The 18,323-nt window shown below is 32.4% G+C and overlaps 1 protein-coding gene across 7 annotated transcripts in view; it reads right to left on the bottom strand.

The window, feature by feature from the left end:
* The window catches only part of LOC123541184 (uncharacterized), a 31,921-nt gene extending 14,381 nt beyond the window's left edge, over positions 1-17,540 (bottom strand). Inside the window, exon 1 of one of the 7 annotated variants that reach the window (XR_008367902.1) lies at positions 5,546-5,560. The gene's annotated coding sequence lies outside the window, so the exon portion shown is untranslated. Of the gene's footprint in view, positions 1-5,545; positions 5,591-9,705; positions 9,879-17,391 lie in introns of those variants that run through there. The other 6 variants (XM_053527179.1, XM_053527182.1, XM_053527177.1 and 3 more) reach the window with 6 other exon arrangements.
* Between the last annotated feature and the right edge of the window lie 783 nt (positions 17,541-18,323).

Raw genomic sequence — 18,323 nt, forward strand, 5'->3', positions numbered from 1 at the left:
GTGCTTTCTCTATTTACCATAGGAAAGCCTATCTGTTTTCAACTGGACGAATACACAGGTTGGAAGATTAGAATTACAAACGTCAGTAAGAGCCCTGTGATATGATTGCTTGATCACTAATTTTGTTTCGGTTTTAAGACATATATAAGTACTTAAAAAGTGATTTATACTGTGACCTATTTGCACTTAAAAATTTATGTATTGTGCATTTTGTTATAAATGGCTAAGTTCTTGTGGCGGTACCGCTAACTATACACAGTATTTTAGTTGATAATACGTTTACATTTTATAGGCTCTCATGTGATACTTGCTTCTTAGAACCATCCTTTTATTTTGACTTGTCCCTTAGACTTTCGTTTATTTAAGTGGTGTAATCTTAACAAAGTTATATTTTAATTGTTTAAACTCCTGGTATTAAATAACCTTAGTATTTATGAATTTATGCAGATTATTATGTGGTTATTTGTTTTAAGGTATTGGACCCGTAATAGAGTATCTCCTTTTTGAAGAGTATTCAATTCCTGCCATAAACCAACTTTGACTGTAATTTTCAGGGGGCGTAGGTTCACACCCCACTGGGACCAAATTTCTTTTCCATGTTTTCCTTTTTTCTCGTAAGTTTTTACTTCTTTCAAGACTAATTATGGATGGATTGTACAAAAGTGGAAAATCTTCATTTTATAAGCGAGTGTGTGCTGTTTAATGTGAATTTACCTCTGAATCAGGAGGGGTAGAGTTAGACATCTTTAAAAATACTGAGTTACGTGCGGTAAAAGTTCTCTATTTTGCCTTCATTCGTTAGATTACATGTTGCGGAAGAAATGCAGGTAGGTTTTACTATTACCCCAAGGTTATTTTTGAATGAAGTGAGCAAAATTCAAAACAGACCCACCGGATTCGACCTTAATTTTTCAATGTTGGAGTTAGAATTCTGTCTCATTAAATCTGTTAACTTGAGGCACCCTAGACAAAAATAATTTTTAAAGTTTTATTTTGTGTTTTATAATTGTTTAACAATAGTTTGGTGCTTCTTTTATTAAAAATAATGTTGTAATGAATTCTCTGCAAGCGTTTTAGATAGTGGCCATCACATTGAATTTTTGTCTCTTCTTGAGCGTGAGGAAATACCATATATTATACAAAATTTACAAAAAACGGCACGGTGAAAGTTGTTTAAAATTTGCAACACTGTGAAACATGGTCAGCTTTAACACGTTGAAAAAAAAATGCTCGGCAGAGCTTCGCATTTTATTATTTTATTCAACTCGTTTAATAAATTCAAAATGAAATGTTACTAATGTAATACCCTCTATTTATCTGTTTAAAATCAATATTAATCTCTATAAGAAGATATTTTGGAGGAACCGTTGAATGTAATCAGGCAAAAAAGTGCATATTTGGTTTGATCAAATGTATTCATAAATGCCAACCCACCCCTCACACACACAGATTTAAGGTTTAGGAGTATATCATCAAAACACAGAAATATATGATAAACGAAAACCATCTTTACCAATATTTTACCTGACTATTACATGTCCTGTCGCACCGTACCGTACGACGGATACTTAAAATATTCTGAAAATGTTGTCCTCTTTTGAAAATGAATGCCATTTGTAAAGAATTAAAAAAACAAACGATTGCTGAAAACCATTTTCCACCTAGTTATGTAAAATTTCAACACTCGTGCGCTATTGCAAATGCATCAAAACGAACACATGTAACAGTTCTTTGAAAATGGTGAGTTTTTAAAGGCGTTTAACTGTCCTGAAGTGGGACCCCTTTAGGCAGTCCTTTTCCGAAATTCAATGTTTATATCAGTATACTGACACTTGTTTCGTAGAGTAATTTACATGTTTTACATGCTGTTCAATTTTCATGTGAAACAACTCTTTCTTTTTATGATTTGGTGTTGTTTGATTTTTATCTCAAAACATAAGGCTAAGCGTTAAGCGGAATTCTATTGCAACTTGAAAATTCCGCCCTATTTCATATGCTGCTATACATTCCTTTGCTTCATTTCTTAAGGAAGAAAGTTTGGCTATGCAGTTACCTTCTCTAGGTGACAGTTTTTTCCTTCACATTGATTTATTCTATTCAGTGTTGTATACTTTTAAAGAAATATATCTCTTAAACAAAATTGTTGACTAACGGCGGCTGTTGGGAAAAAATGTTATATAGACACCACTAGGATATAAAATATACATTTGACTGTTCAAGTACGTTAAAGATGTATTTTCAGTTGGCGAAACTGCAATACGTTTTATGGGTTCACAGCAGTTTATGATAAACAATTGTTTAACTATTTCAGAAGATGTCAAGCTTGTTTCACTTATTAAACTTGTTTTAATCTTTACGTAAGATAGTGATTACAATTATGGCCATAAAGTTTGATTAGTCATTTTCAGCTAACAAATTTCATTAAGCAAGCAGTAGCACATATAATGACAAATAGAAACACGCACTTTATGTAATCTGTCTGTATCTGTATATACATTTAGCATTATATGAGAGCACGCATAAGGAATGTAATTTAAACGCAAATAAAAATTATTTACTGGAGAAATGTGTTGAAATAGTGCACAAAATAAACACTCGACATGAGCATACGAATAATATAAATACATATATATACATCAGGTGTAAAACTAAACGTTCACACTAAGTACATCGAATTAACACCAAGCCCTTAAACAGCAAAACATTAATTTGTGAAATAAAAAGTAAGTCAACCTTTAATTATTTATATTATATTATTTACATTACCTGAAGCAAAATGTCATGCCCATTAAAATAATTGATTTATATGTTGTATAATTTCCCTTAGAACAAATAAACACTTGTGAGTGCTTCGTATTTATTTCCAAAATCTACGAAAATAGTATCAATGTGCTATAAAAATTTCAAATTTGCCTAGGCCTAAAAAGGAGTGTTCTGGTAACATGCTAAAAAATAGGGTAGATAGGACGGTAATTTTTTTATTAAGTGTTACTGTTCGGAAATTATTTTTTTGTCAAAAATGGATACAAATAAGAGTGTTATGCCTTAAGAGCATCAGTAAGTTTATCGCTAACATCATGGATCATGTTTAAGCATTAAAAATCAGTTTTGCAACTTTTGGTTAAAAAGTTGGAACAAAAATTCTCCAAGGCCATAAAAACATTTAAGGTCGGGCCAAAAATTTAGGGTAGGTCGGGATACCGGAAACAAAGAATTTTTGTTAGGCCCTATGCAGATTAATATGGAGCGATTTTAATTTGATATTGTACATATATTGTGCCAAATGACGTGTATCTTATAAGTTAGTATATTTGAATGTTGATAAGATAAAATACAACGCAAAAGTAAATGTAATTTATGGTGAAGAAAAAAAACCACAAAACCAATATACTTAGTAGCATAAGATTTAAATTATACCGAGTGTTTGAAAACTTCATATCAAGTTCATGGCGCTTTTGCTTTCACTAAGTGAACATTATTATTTTACTCCACAGAGAATGATTATTAATTTATACTTGCTTTCAAAATATGTAACGTAACTTCCTTCGGTAGAAAGAGAGATGTCCTTAGGACGATAGGGAAATTTTTATACAACGTATGTATTTGACAACACAGAAAATGACGTCAGACGACCTTCAGCTTTTTTCCGGAAGTAAAGAAAATGAAAGTAAACAGGCTAAACTTGAAAACGAAAGTCGCATTTGCATTGGTATGTAGTAAGGGGCCACGAGCAGGGGTCACCCCACCCCGTCTAAATGATTGCGCGTGGACTTTTGTTTTTCTAACGGGGAGTCAGTTTTCAGCACTTTCTAACGATTTGACGGTCTGCGAAAAAATATTTGAACTCGGAATAAACACAAATCCCACAGGGGTCCGAAACGGAGCAAGGGTATATAGAGTTTTTTTGGAACTTCGTCAAAATCGTTCAAGAGGGCCTTTTTGATGTTGTCTAAAAGTGTCAGTATATCTCTCGGATGTAAGATATTTCTCTCCGTAACTGAGAGCTGCATAACTAGACATTTCAGAAATAGTTTCAAAATGAATTTTGAAGCGCGGAAGGGCCATCAGACGCTAATTTAGGGAGTCAGTGGCGCACAGGTAACAGGTTGGCCTACAATGCCAACGGTACGGGTTCGATTCCCAGTCGCGGCTGATATCCCGACTAATGTTCAGTGCTGGGTGATTTACTTACATTGGTAGTGTTTCCAGCAGTATCGGCCTAGACTGGATGTTGGGGAGGTAAATATGATGCCTGCCGTTGGCTCGGCTGGAAATAAGTTGTTCCATCCATTCCAGGTGGGGACTTTCGCCGACTACCGACGTTAAACAAGAAACTTAACCTTAACCTTAATACGTTTTATTACTTTACAGGCGCGGAAAGATTATAGGAGAAATATATTTAACGAATAATATGTCCAAGAATTTTACCTAAATCTCCAAACTAGATGCAGATATATTGGACTAGATGCAGATTTGGACTAGATGCAGATATATTGGACTAGATGAAGATATTTATAGGTTATTAGCATGAGTTCTGCAGCGGAAATATTGCGCGACTTTTAGAGCGCAATATTCTTCTGCTAATGAACGAGCGCATATTTCCCGATGCAAACATAATACTTTTTATTACATACATATCTACACGTATAGATGGAATGTTAATATCATGAATTTGTTCAATTACCTAAATAAGAATGACAATAAAGAACTAAATAAAAGAATTAATACAACGACACACATTAAATTAGCCTACGTCACGCGCCCGATATAAAGTTCAGGCGTGTGTGTATGGAAAAATTTTGACGTTTCCGGTTCCATTGCAACTTAAAGGGGAACAGAAACGAGTATGTAATCAATTAGTTTACCGTATCATCTTGCGTTTACTGAATATAATGATTATAAAATGAAACTTGTTTAATGCGAGATACACATTCTTTTCTCTTTTTCTTTTAAGGTTAAACTTCTTTTTTTTTACTATATGTAGAAATTAAACGCATATTAAACGCATGTCGGTTATTTTTTTAATATACCCCTAGTAAGAAAATTTAGGGTCTGGTTTGAAAACTGAGTCCGTCAATAGATTTACTTTTGATTAACCTTTGGAGAAGTCATTTTTAAGATGTCATTATCGCATAAAGACTACCATCTGTAGATCATAAAGCGCTTTTCCAGATTTTGATGGTGGAAGGAGACCCTCTAGTTGTATGTTCATTTATTTCAGTTATTTTATCATTTTATTTAAAGTGATTCCGGCATGTATTTCTAAGATATAGCGTACCTGATGTCAATAAATATTTCGTCTGTAGTTAGTTAAAGCTATAATTAAGTGTTCTTTTTGAAATTTTGAAAGAAGCCATTTTGTTCATGTTTTGTTTTTTTGTGAATGACAGACTACGCGTACAATCTCGCGGAAAGGGCTGTCCTTGATATTATTACACCAATGTTGTTAATACAATAAAAAAAATGTATCCAATTAAAAAATATAGGGCATTTAGATATAAAATATAATCTTTAAATACTAAACATAGCAAAGAACATAGCCTACCTTGTTTACTTTATGCCAGCGATTCAAGATTTTAACTACCCCAAATGAAATAAATTTTATTTTAAGAAGCAACGCATTCAAGGAATCCCAATCTTCCAAGAAAGCCTTTCTAAATATACCTGACAAATCACTGACATGACGGCATTATTAAAAATAAACAGGTAAATGTCACACATGTATATAAATAAATTATGTATGCGAAGCTTGATAACGCTATTTAAAGAAAGGTTATAAATTTTACAATGCACTGATTGATTATCGATTATACTTTACTACCGAGAAATGGTAACATATTTTTAGAATTCGTATTTCAATCACTGAAGAATAAGCAACTTGCAATTATGCAAATATATTCTCTGTCATTATGAGGGGCATATGCGGGGCTTAAAGATAACGATAGGAATAACGGGAGAGAATCAAGGTTAGAAATACAACCAACACAATAACTGAAGAATAATAGCATGTTGACGAAAAGATTATAATAATTTTTTTATTGAATTCATTTTTATCGTTTCAGGTAAAAATGACAAGACATACAAAAAACAATAATATAATAACTCTAAAGAGTGTTTGCGTTCTAAGGTGACAAATGTATCTATTCAAAGTGATTTTTTTTAAATTATGATAACATTTAGTACTGTTTCTCTTGAACAATGTGCTATGAAAGGAGTATAAATAAGGATAATATTACCCTGTTCTTTTCATGTCTAATTGAACTGCATCAAAATCTGATACTTTAAACTTCTGAGAGAAGATAAATAGTTCAAACCTCGAGAGGAAAGCTATATTGTTAACAGATTTGCTTATATATAGTTAACACATTGTGTTTAAATTCCATTTACTGATCATTTTGCTGAAGTGAGTGAATTTGTGAATTTTATTCGTCTTCTCAAAAAGTTTTGATGAGATTGTTGCAAAGAACAGCAAGTAATCTAACAACGTTAACAAATTGGACGACAAAACAAAATGTATAAAAATGTAGTGTTAAGCAAAGTAACAATAACAATAACAACAGTAGGTAATTAATTTGCGACCATTCAAAGGCAATGCCTACCCAGTATTTTTTATGATGCGTCTTGTCTTAGATAACATGTTCTGAACTAGTCAATATGTGTATATTGTGTTTGTTGGGGTTTTGGATATGATAATATGCTTTGGATGGTCAAATATATTGTATTTTGGCGTTTAAATGGAACCCGTTTGTTTTCTTTCTGTGCATCACTTTTAGAAAAAAATAAGATGTATGAAAAGTATGAACCTCTCCGTACGTCGTTGGTAGAATTACGAATATAGCATCACAGATCGCATGAGCTTTCCCTCAATTTTCCATCAAACCGAGTCAGCTGTTATTTTGCTCGGTTACGTAAATACTTTGAAAGGATCATTTACTAACACAACAGTAAGTACACCTGTATCACTGTCGTTAAAATTTTCCAGTGTTGTAATATATTATTACCTGGTTTTAAAGAGTGCTAAAACTTTTATTACTTCTCATGAATAAATTGGATCAATAATAAAATGTAAAAGAAGATCCTTTGGAAGCAGCAAAATGAAACAAGACTCGTTTTGACTGAGTCTGTTCATGGTGACCGAGTCTCGAGTCTCCTATCATTTTGCTTGGTTTCGATTTTTCTTTTTTTTCCCAATGATCATCTTAAAGCTTTTATTTCTAACGCATCAGTAGATAGAGGGCTACATTTATAACTTTATGAAATGCCCAATTCATGATTTACGCTGTACTTAACATATTTCGTATATAAACCCTTTTTTATTGTGTCACATTATTGTGTTTAAAGTGTATATCTGTCGTTACTTGAAAAGAGTAGCGGATGATGTATAATTTTTCAAAGTGCCATTTTCCTGGAATCATAACTTAAATGTTTGAAGTCTTAATAACATAGCTAGAATGAATTTTGTCAGTTTTGAAATACATGTGTTGATAGTATGTACGTGTTGGATTTGTGAAGCAACCCGTCTATTTTTCAGTTAAAGCTTCTTTTAGTTGTGGGTCAGCTTCTCAAATTCGTGCTCTGTGGCTGTGTTATTGTGCTCTGTGCTTCTGAGAAATCTACCCTTACCTTTTATCTTTTGTTGGATACCTTGCCGGTCAGTAGTCAAATTATTAACCCTCGGTCCATCGGACACCGGGCATTCGGGCATTGACAGATAAGACATTCAAGATGGTTTTAGTGTTATCATTTAATAGCGGGTTGTTATCCCGTTTATGACTCTAAAGTATTAAAATATATTTGCTGTCATAATGGTTAATAGCAAGTTATTTCTTTTTACACTGTTGTTTAGTTACAAGTGTTCAGCAGTTGTTGTTTAGATTAACCGATGGTGTTATTCGAACATAAAGGAAGTGCCCTAAACTTGTATTATTGTTTATGAAATAAGCTGCTTTTCTTTGGAAAAAATATATACGGATACTTGGAACAGGACTCAAATATGCTTTATGCTGCAATCATGTCCTTCAATACCTGTTCTTTTTTTTTGCATAATATTTTGTTTTAATATATATTGTATTACTTGTTGATATAAAGTTATTACAATATGAATTTCTAAGTGAAAGGTTCGGACAACGACTTTCGATAACATTACTGAGACTGTCATTCCTTAAAGTAGTAGACAGAAAAACGAACACCGATTTTTAATAAGATGAGTTCGAGGAATAATAAAGGATAAATAACGGGTGTTCAAGGTAAATAGCCCACTCATTTTCATCATTAAAAGAAAGGGCGTATATTGGCATGGGCCTGTATGTCTGCTTTTGATCTGTTACTAAATAATAAGTGTGTGTATATGAATTTGAAATAAATTGCAAGAAATATTTACCTACTATTTGAAACTATATTATATCAAATGATAATGCGTTTGTACTTATGGAATAATAAGGTTGGATTGTTATAAGTGGCTAACGCTTCCCTTTCATAAAATCAGCAACTAATAAGTAATGTTATGTCTTATATATATAGATTCTTATGATATAGCTCTAAATTAATTACACATATAGCATTGTTGAACACACATTACCTTTGTGATAGTTACGTGTACCGTATTTACAATATATCAATGATCTTATTACAAAATCATGTCATAAGGTTTAAAAGCTATTATCCACGTCAAAGAATTTACTTCAATTGACGCTTCTACGAAGTATGGTTAAATTTAGAGGTTAGATCATTGAACGGAAATCAATAAATAAATGTGAAACTAATGATCGATCATTACGTGGTACACTGTGCAGTTTCATATATACCGACATATTGTTCAACAGAATTCTTACATGAAAGCAGTGATAAAATGACACACATTTTCTGATATGCAGACAAGTGTCCATAGGTCTTACGAAAAAAGCTTATTCCTCCGAGCATACCATGATGAAATCAATTTGTTTATGTTTCATTTTGTGTAGCCGTACATGTATCCCTCTTAAACACTGGCGGTAAATAATTATTCAAAATGACAATAATTAATAAAAAAAGAAATGTGTGTATGTCTTTTTTATATGACATCATGCATTTTAATATGTAATAAGGTTCATCCAAAAAATGATTCTCTGCGTAATATAAATTTTATGCAAAATATTGAAAAAAATGGGAGGAGAGGGTAGGGATAGAAAAGGTGTGTGTGTGTGGGAGGGGTTGGGGGGGGGGGGGGGGGGGGTGAAGGGGAAAGTGGAACAAGGATAAATATTCAAATGGGAATGCTACATTTCTTAAAAACAGTTACCCTACAACGTAAACCACAGCAGCACAGACACTCAGGTATAAAAGACGCACGCACGCACGCACACACACACACAAACACACACACACACACGGGTATCAAGTCAATTCGTCCCCGGTCAACTCGTCCCGCAGTGAACACGTCCCCGATTTGGTATTTTTGTCCTCAAAAATTGGTCATTCGTCCCCCTTATGATCAAATTTGGTCAAGTCGTCCCCCTTTTGGTAATTTTATGCCCCTAAATATATGAGAATTTTTTTATTTTTTTTGTAATATCTTTGACTTTGAAAATTGGTAAAGTTTAAAATCGTGAGTTTTGACGGAGTTATACTGGAAATGGTAAATTTTAAATAATTAGGTTAGTTAAAATAATGAAAGAAATATACTGAAAAATATAAGACAATCAACTGAAATAAAAAATGAATACGTACCTTTAGTAACAAAAAGATAATATAATAATTAACTATTTAAGAATCATAACTAGTAAGAAAATAAACAGCAATAAATCCTTGTTCCTGGTTATCACAAAAGATAATTTTTAATTAGAAATATAATAAAAAATAAACCCCTGATATTTTGTCACATATGTATTACTAAAGGTAACCGACATGCTTTATATTATTATTTTTTTTTCATTAAAATAAATTTAAAAAAAAGAACTTCAAAAGTCGGAGGACAGGAGTTTTGAAAAAGTAGAATGAGCCTATACCTATATATACGAAAGGTGTCAAAGGTTATTGATCACATTTAAAGTCGTTGATTGGGTTGATTGGAAGGTGTTAATGGTATTTAATTGCATGAGAAGGTGTTGACTGACTGAATAAAATGTGTTAATAATGGATTTGATTGAGGAAATAATTTGTTTTAAAAAAGTTTAATCTTATTCAAGTGTTTGAAATAAGCAGCATCAAATACGAACATAAAAACAACCATGTTGTAGCAGATTTACAAAAAAAAATCAAAAAAAATGAAATGAAATCAAATAAAAATAAAAACAGAATCTTCGATCTTTTCGAAGCAAAAAAAAAAGAAAAAAAAAGTTCTTGAAACAAACGACACCTTATGTATATCTTTAGCATTAAATATACTTATTTGAAAAAGATACGATTTCATTTATCATTTTTTGAAAATTCTTTAAGAAAAACATTTTTAAAAAAGGGCGGGGGCGAAAAATGGGGACGAAATGACCAACTTGAAATCGCCGAGGGGGACGAAATGACCAAATCGGGGACGAGTTGACTAGGGGACGAGTTGACTGTAAATCCACACACGCTGCACGCAAACACACATAATTAACTTACATAGATAAACAAACAGACAAATAAGATATAACAACACTGTAGGTCACCGCTCAAGGTACACAGACGCACAGGCACACACACGCACACATAAAAGCAGAAAAATAACAAGCGGGCACCGCCTAAGGATTCCGGCAGTCAAAATTAAGGTGGACACGATAACTTAGTCATAGTAAAAGGAGAGAAATCAATAGCAAGGGAGCGCAAATTCTAGGGGAAAGGATGGGAGGGGCGATATGGGGAGTAACGGAAAGAGGAAAGAAACGCTAACAACATACAAGACAACATATGCAAGATGAAAATAGGGAGAAAGCCTTGGAACGGTCAGCAACCTATGTACAGAGAAGTTGAAATTTAAATGTGTTTAGGGCATTGAATACTATTTAATTACATAACCTCAAAAATAAAAACAAAATCACAGTTATTTTTTTTACTATTTTTACTAATTACTAAAAATATTAATACTGTTATCATTATACCAGATTTATGTAGGGCTCTTTTCATAATAAACGCGTTCAAAGGCGCTTCACATAGTACCTTTCATTTTCTTAAATCAATTCCTATGCGATAAGTTTCCATTTATTTTTAGACGGAGAGCAAATTCATCAAAAGAAAAATATTATGCGCACAGAAAACCAAACTAGCGTTGTTGTGCATGTGATATTAATAATAATATACTGTAGAATCTGATATAGCGCATATTCGAATATAAGCGCATATCAAAAAAAAATACGGCCTTACCGTTATTCCGTATGGGATAATAAGCGCATGTCAGGCCCTTACCATAATTTTGTCTCGAAAGTAGGCGCATATCCGATTACTGATATAACAGCAAATATCGACAGGTCACATTGTTTTGAGCTCTTAAAAAATTACGTTTTCGGTGCTTAAATTTTGTTAGTTTTCGTGGATTTTATATGGAATTGTAGAGAATGAGTTGTGCTGTAACGTAAGCGTAAAATAAAACGAATAATACAAAGGATATTAACGTTATTACAAATTTTGTGTGAAACAATGGATTTTATCGGATTATGTGATCTTCGCTCACTAGGTATATGACATTTTTTCGTCAGTGTAAGAAACATTATTTGCCTTGGGGCCTTACTATTTGTAGACTAATGTAGACTTTTGTGTCAAAAAGTTCGAATGGGATCAAAGAACAAAGGAGCAAAGAAACGGAAAAAATCACAATCTTCTCCAAATCTTCTCCAAATACGGTGTGCGATACTCCCGCTAAACGTCTAGTTCAGAGCGATAATAGTTATTTGTCAGCTATGGCGTCTCCACAGAATGTGATGCCAAATGGTGTACCTTACCCTTACTACACTCCTCCCCAGTTTGCAAATCAAATGAATCCTTCATCGCCACTGACACAGTCACTGGCCCAGCCATTCCCCTCCCAACCTGTGGCTCAACAGCCTTCTTCACCTACTGCTGAGTTTCAACGGTTAGTGATTAATAAACTTGAAAAACTTAAAAACCGATTAGTGAAACATGACTCTATTGAGAAACAATTGACAAATATGTCACAGAAAATGGCATTAGTAGAAAGTAGGGTCACTTCGCTTGAGTCGTCTGTTCGCGAAAACAATAGTAAATTGGTGGAACTAGAAACCAGTCGATCAGTGGATTGGCAAATATGCGATGAAAATAAAATGAAACAGAATAACATTGATACTGTCCTGAAGGAGGAACGAGATCGCATTAAGAAACTTACAAGTGACTGTGAACACCTGAAGAAAAATAAATCTTCCTTCACAGATGAGCTCGTTGATTTACAATCTCGGTCCATGAGGGACAACATATTGTTCTTCGGGATCTCTGAGGCCACCTCGTCCGAGGAACGTAAAAACGAGAACTGTGCCACAAAAATATTGGATTATCTCACGACAAACTTGAAAATCACTGAGGCAAGGGAGAGAATTAAAATTGACCAAGCCCATCGTATTGGAAGCTTCATTCATGGGAAAACCCGGCCTATTGTCGTAAAATTTAATTACCATCAAGATAAACTGCTAGTTAAACAGTGTGTCTTTGATGCTAACAAATATGTAACTGATCCATCCGTCCGCGTCGAGGATCAGTTTCCCAAGGCCATCCAAGAGAAACGTAAGAAACTTATCCCCACCCTTGTTGCTACAAAAAAAAGACGGCAAAACGGCTAAATTGTCGTACGATAATTATATAAACTGTTCATTGGTGACAAAATGTTCACTGTTGATACAGTAGCACGTGCTGGATATGAAACATCTAGTTAGGATAACTCACAGAAACAGTTATCTTTTCTTTTATGGAACGTCCAGGGTATTAAGTCTAAATTGGATGATTGTGACTTTTTGAATTTTGTTTCTGATTATGATATACTTCTTTTTACTGAATCTTGGAATTCAAATCTATCCAATGTACAAATTGATGGGTATGACTATTTTGATTGTCCTAGACCGAAAACAAACAATAGGGCAAAACGCTTTAGTGGTGGAGTTTTATTCTATTATAAAGAAATTTACCGTAATGCCTTACAACTTGTAGATGTTAATAATAAGGGTATTATATGGATTAAACTTAAAAAAGAATTTTTAAATTCCGATAATGATGTATATTTGTGTACATGTTACATTCCGCCTGAAGATTCAGCTCTGTACAGAAATGTTAACTCTATTTTGTTTGAATTTGATTTTTTTGAATACCTTAATGCTGAAATTAGGAAATATAGTGACCGTGGTGATGTGTACTGGCTTGGTGATCTCAACGCACGGACGGGTGAACAGTCAGACTATAATTTACCGGAAAATATGGGTCACTCTATTCTGTTACACGTTAGGACCAATCCTGACAAACAGGTTAATCCTTTTGGATTAAAACTGTTAACGGTTTGTAAAGAAAATAATCTATCAATATTGAATGGGCGGCGTGAACCTGGCTATTGCACTTTTCATTCTGTATTGAGGAACAAACCTGTGTCCAGTACAGTTGATTATTTAATTACGAATTGTGTAAATTTTAAATATGTCTCTAACAGGTGTATAATGGATATTATGGAATTTTCGGATCATTGTCCAATATCATTTTCTCTGAATTATAATATTTCATTAAGAAATATCAATAATTTTGAATCTCATGAAAAAATTGCATGGAACACAGCTGAGAAGGATAAAGTTTTTAATATTCTTCAAAGCAAATCTCATCTGTTTACTGATATTACAGACTGGATTTAGGTGAAATTGATACTGATAGCCGTATGTATACCTTTTCCAATTTAGTGCAAGATATTTCCTGTCAAAGTTTTGGGAGATGATTTACTAATAAACCGATTGTAAAAAAGAAGTCACCTTGGTTTGATTTAAATTGTCGTACAGAGAAGAGGACGTTTATGCAGGCAAAGCGTGTACTAAATTTAGATAACTGTGCCGAGAATAAAAATGCATTTTTAAAATGTAGAAATCAATATGCTAAAATAAAACGTCATGCAAAAGCTAAATTTTTTGATAAGGAAAAATTGAAATTGTCTGATCTTAGCAAAAATTCTCCTCGTAAATTTTGGAAATATATTAAGAAATTTAATAAAAATGGTCCCAAATCAAGTGAAGTGAAGTTAGACGATTTTGAACAATATTTTTCAACAATTTATAACACACCGAATTATGATGATAATGTAGGGTTCGATTTTATTTCGCCAGAAACTGATATAAATGTTGAAACACTTGATGCTCCTATTACGGTTGATGAAATTAAAAAAGCTATAACTTTACTGAATCGAAATAAAAGTTCTGACATTGAAAATAATGTAGCTGACTTTTTTTATAGATGCCAAAGATTTCATTTCACCTCACTTATGTTTAATATTTAATAAAATTTATGAATCTGGAATATACCCAGAATCTTGGTCTAAGGGTATAATTGTACCTGTATATAAGAAAGGTGATGTAAATATTCCTTCGAATTACAGGGGTATAAACATAGTAAATGTTACTGCTAAAATTGTCTCACTGTTGTTAAGAAATAGGATCAATAAGTGGTGTGAAAACTATAATGTTTATATAGATTCACAGTATGGGTTTCGTGATAATCGATCTACAGCTGACGCTGTTTTTTTATTGCATTCAATAATCCAAAATATATTATCTAAACAGGCTAAATTATGGTGTATATTCATTGACTACCAAAGGGCATTTGACACTGTTATAAGGGGCGCATTCTGGGTGAAATTAGTTAATTCTGGAATAAGCTGTAAAATGTTAAATATGATTAAGAGTATATATAGTGTTGTAAAATGTTGTGTTAAATTGTCTTCAAGTATGTCTATGTCAGAGTTTTTTGATGATACATTGGGTCTAAAGCAAGGAGAACCATTGTCCCCCCTGTTATTTATATTGTTCATCAATGATATTGTAGACACCTTAGACCTCAATGCTATGACAGATAAAGATCTTGAGTTATTATCAATGTATCTAATTTTGTTTGCTGTTTACAACTGATCCAATAGTCTTCAAGCACAAATCAATAAAATGTACTAGTACTCTTTAAAATGGGGACTTAAAATTAATGTAAATAAAACGAAAGTTTGTATATTTCAGAAGAGGAAGACTCAACATGATATCGATTTCTTCATTAACGACGAAAAGGTTGAAATTGTTGATCATTTTATTTATTTAGGTGTGAAATTTTCTTATACTGGCAATTTGTTAGGAGCTGTTAAAACTTTGTCCGACCAAGCCTTGAGGGCTTATCACAATCTTCTTTCATTAGTTGATCGTGTAAATATGACTGTTAAATTAAAGCTGCAGGTTTTGATACAATGGTTGTACCTATTCTTTTATATGGTTCTGAAATTTGGGATGTATACAATTATACTGAAGTAGATAGAATTCACCTGAGATTTTGTAAATATATACTAGGTGTACGTACACAAACACCAAATTATGCTGTCTATGGTGAACTGGGGAGATTCCCACTATCTATTATAGCAAAGGAGAGGTCTATTAAATTTTGGTTAAGGATAATGAAATCTGACAATTCATCATTATATAATATGTATACTTACCAGTGTAATAATATTGTTGGAACTTGCTGGACAAGTCGTATTAATTCTATTATTGACTATTTGGGGTTTTCACATCTTTTGAATAATTTCAACAAAGATTTTAATTATTTTCCTATGATAAAAAGAAGATTAAGAGATCAATATATTCAGGACTGGAATGGTTCACTTAATAATTGCTCTAAATTAGACTATTATAAGAAATTGAAAAGTTCATTCGTTTACGAACATTACCTAGATAAAATTGAAAATGATTCACTTCGGATTGAGTTGTCTCGCTTAAGATTAAGCTCACATAGATTAGAAATTGAAATGGGTAGACTTTGAGGGATTGATAGAACTGACAGATTATGTAAAATGTGTAATGCGAATGTCACAGAAACTGAAGATCAATTTTTATTACGCTGTACAAAAAACTTGCAAATCCGTAGAAAATACATGACTCACATATCATGGCCAACGATTAATAAATTTAATACTTTAATGTCGTCTACAAATAAAAAAAAACATTGTATAATTGGTGTCGTTTTATTAAAGAAGCTTTTGAAATTCGTAATAGCACTCTGGAAGTTATAACTGTTTCTTAAACTGAACTGTATATTTTCTATTTGTAATATGTTGCTGTGCTTATTGTCTTTGCCATATTTCTTGTTTATTATTTGTAAATGGCCAAAGGCAAATTGTGTTTTGCTGATTATGCCAACAAACTTGAAACTTGAAACTTAACACTGATAAACAAATAACAGAAGCAGCACAAAAACCTAATTAACGGTATTATACCGTGATAATTGTTTATCATAAATACAGACGACAAGTGTTTTTACCTGTTGAATAGCCGATAGGTGTTAAAAGATTTTAACGTCTATTGTAAAACGGTAATTGTTTACGATAATGATGCTTTTTGAATAGAAAATTGTTTCAGTAAATGAAGTTTGAATAACAGATAAGTTGTTTGTTTGCCGTTCTTTTGTAAATCTGTGAAAAGAATATAGATAAAATGCTACAATCTTAGTGTTGAACAATTATTGAATGGTCCGAGAGATTGAACATTATTTGCAAATTATGTATTCATTATGACTTCATTGTGTCTTAATAATGTGTGCAATAAAAGGAGGTAGTTCACTGCGCATGTCCATGACCATGTTGATACACTTAAAACAATACTACATAATGTAACGTAGATTATTATATATGTTTTCTTTGTTTAGATGTTTCCTAACATTCTTTTTTCTTCTGTAATTTATACGTTTGTTTATTGTATGCATACACATTTACTTTTTTTAACTCTATATGTATAAATGTATTTGTATCAATTGTTAATATGCCATGTTCCTATTATATTTGTTAATGGCCAAAGGCATGTGTAATGCCGAATTTGCCGAATAAACCTTGAAACTTGAACATTGACCATGTTTTACTTTCGTTTTCTCAACCAAGGTAAGCACTGTCAATAGTCTTAATATATCAAAAATAGGCGCACATGGCTTGTCTATAAACGCATATCAAATATAAGCGCATAGTTTTGGCTTAAGTATAAGTGCATATCAAAAATAGGCGCATAAAAGTGTCACTAAAATTATTATAAGCGTATACGCTTATTTACCAGATTTTACAGTAACATGCGCAAAAATATATCAAATAACTGAGGTATATGATATAATATTCAAACTAAACTAATTGAACATGTGCGTTGGGCATTTAATAATAATAATATATATCACATTTAAACTTGTTACATAGGAACATTAAAAAAAAGCACGGTGTATGTACTAAAAGCTTACCTTGTTTAATTTACGTATCTATTCCAAATGAAATGAATATGCCTGACAGTCCACTAATATGACGGAGATACGAAAATAAACGGTTCAATGTCATATATAGATAGTATACGAATGTAAAGCTTGAACAAATATACCCTAAACGCAGTTTAAAAGTTTAAAATAACTTATCGATTACATTTTTTCCACGAAGTGGTATTGTATATTTAAAATTCTTATTGTAATCACACACAAATAAACAATTATGACCACCAAAAAGACACCTTTTTAAAAGCGCAAGTACTAATATATTAATGGAAAAAAATAAAGTTGTATAAATTCCGAAAATTAAATGTGATTGAAATTCTAATTATGATTTTAAGCTCTTTTTATTTCAAACTCTTTATATATTCTGTCATTATGAGGGTCTATACAATATCATGAAGTATAGTCAACACAATAACTGTAGGAAAATAGCAATTTGGGATGCTGAAGCCAGATGTCGCAAAAAATGCAATAGGTTACGTAAATTGTTTCGGATCATTATAGGCATTCATGTAAATAATCAGAGAAATGAAAATTTATAACATTGGAAAAGATAATTTAAGGACTAAAAATTACTCTTTAATGTCCTTTGTGCAGCGTTTGGACAATAATCGTAGAAACACTGAATAACTTGTCAGAGTGCTTGGCTCTATAAAATATAGGAGAATATAAAATTAGATTACCAGAGGTAAAAAATTAGGTAACTAGGTCAAAGCATACATTCTAGAGGTCACATTTTCTATTTCATAAAATAATTGTCAGATTGTTTGTCTCTGTGAAATCTGGGTCACTTTAATAAAATCTGTAAAAAGATCTTTGGAAGCAAAGAATGCAACCAAGAAGAATAATAGCAGACTCGGTTTGACTGAGTCTGTTCATTAGAGGTAATATAATGTGCAACACCTCCCACG

Source organism: Mercenaria mercenaria, chromosome 16, assembly GCF_021730395.1.
Source record: "Mercenaria mercenaria strain notata chromosome 16, MADL_Memer_1, whole genome shotgun sequence".
NCBI lineage: Eukaryota > Metazoa > Mollusca > Bivalvia > Venerida > Veneridae > Mercenaria > Mercenaria mercenaria.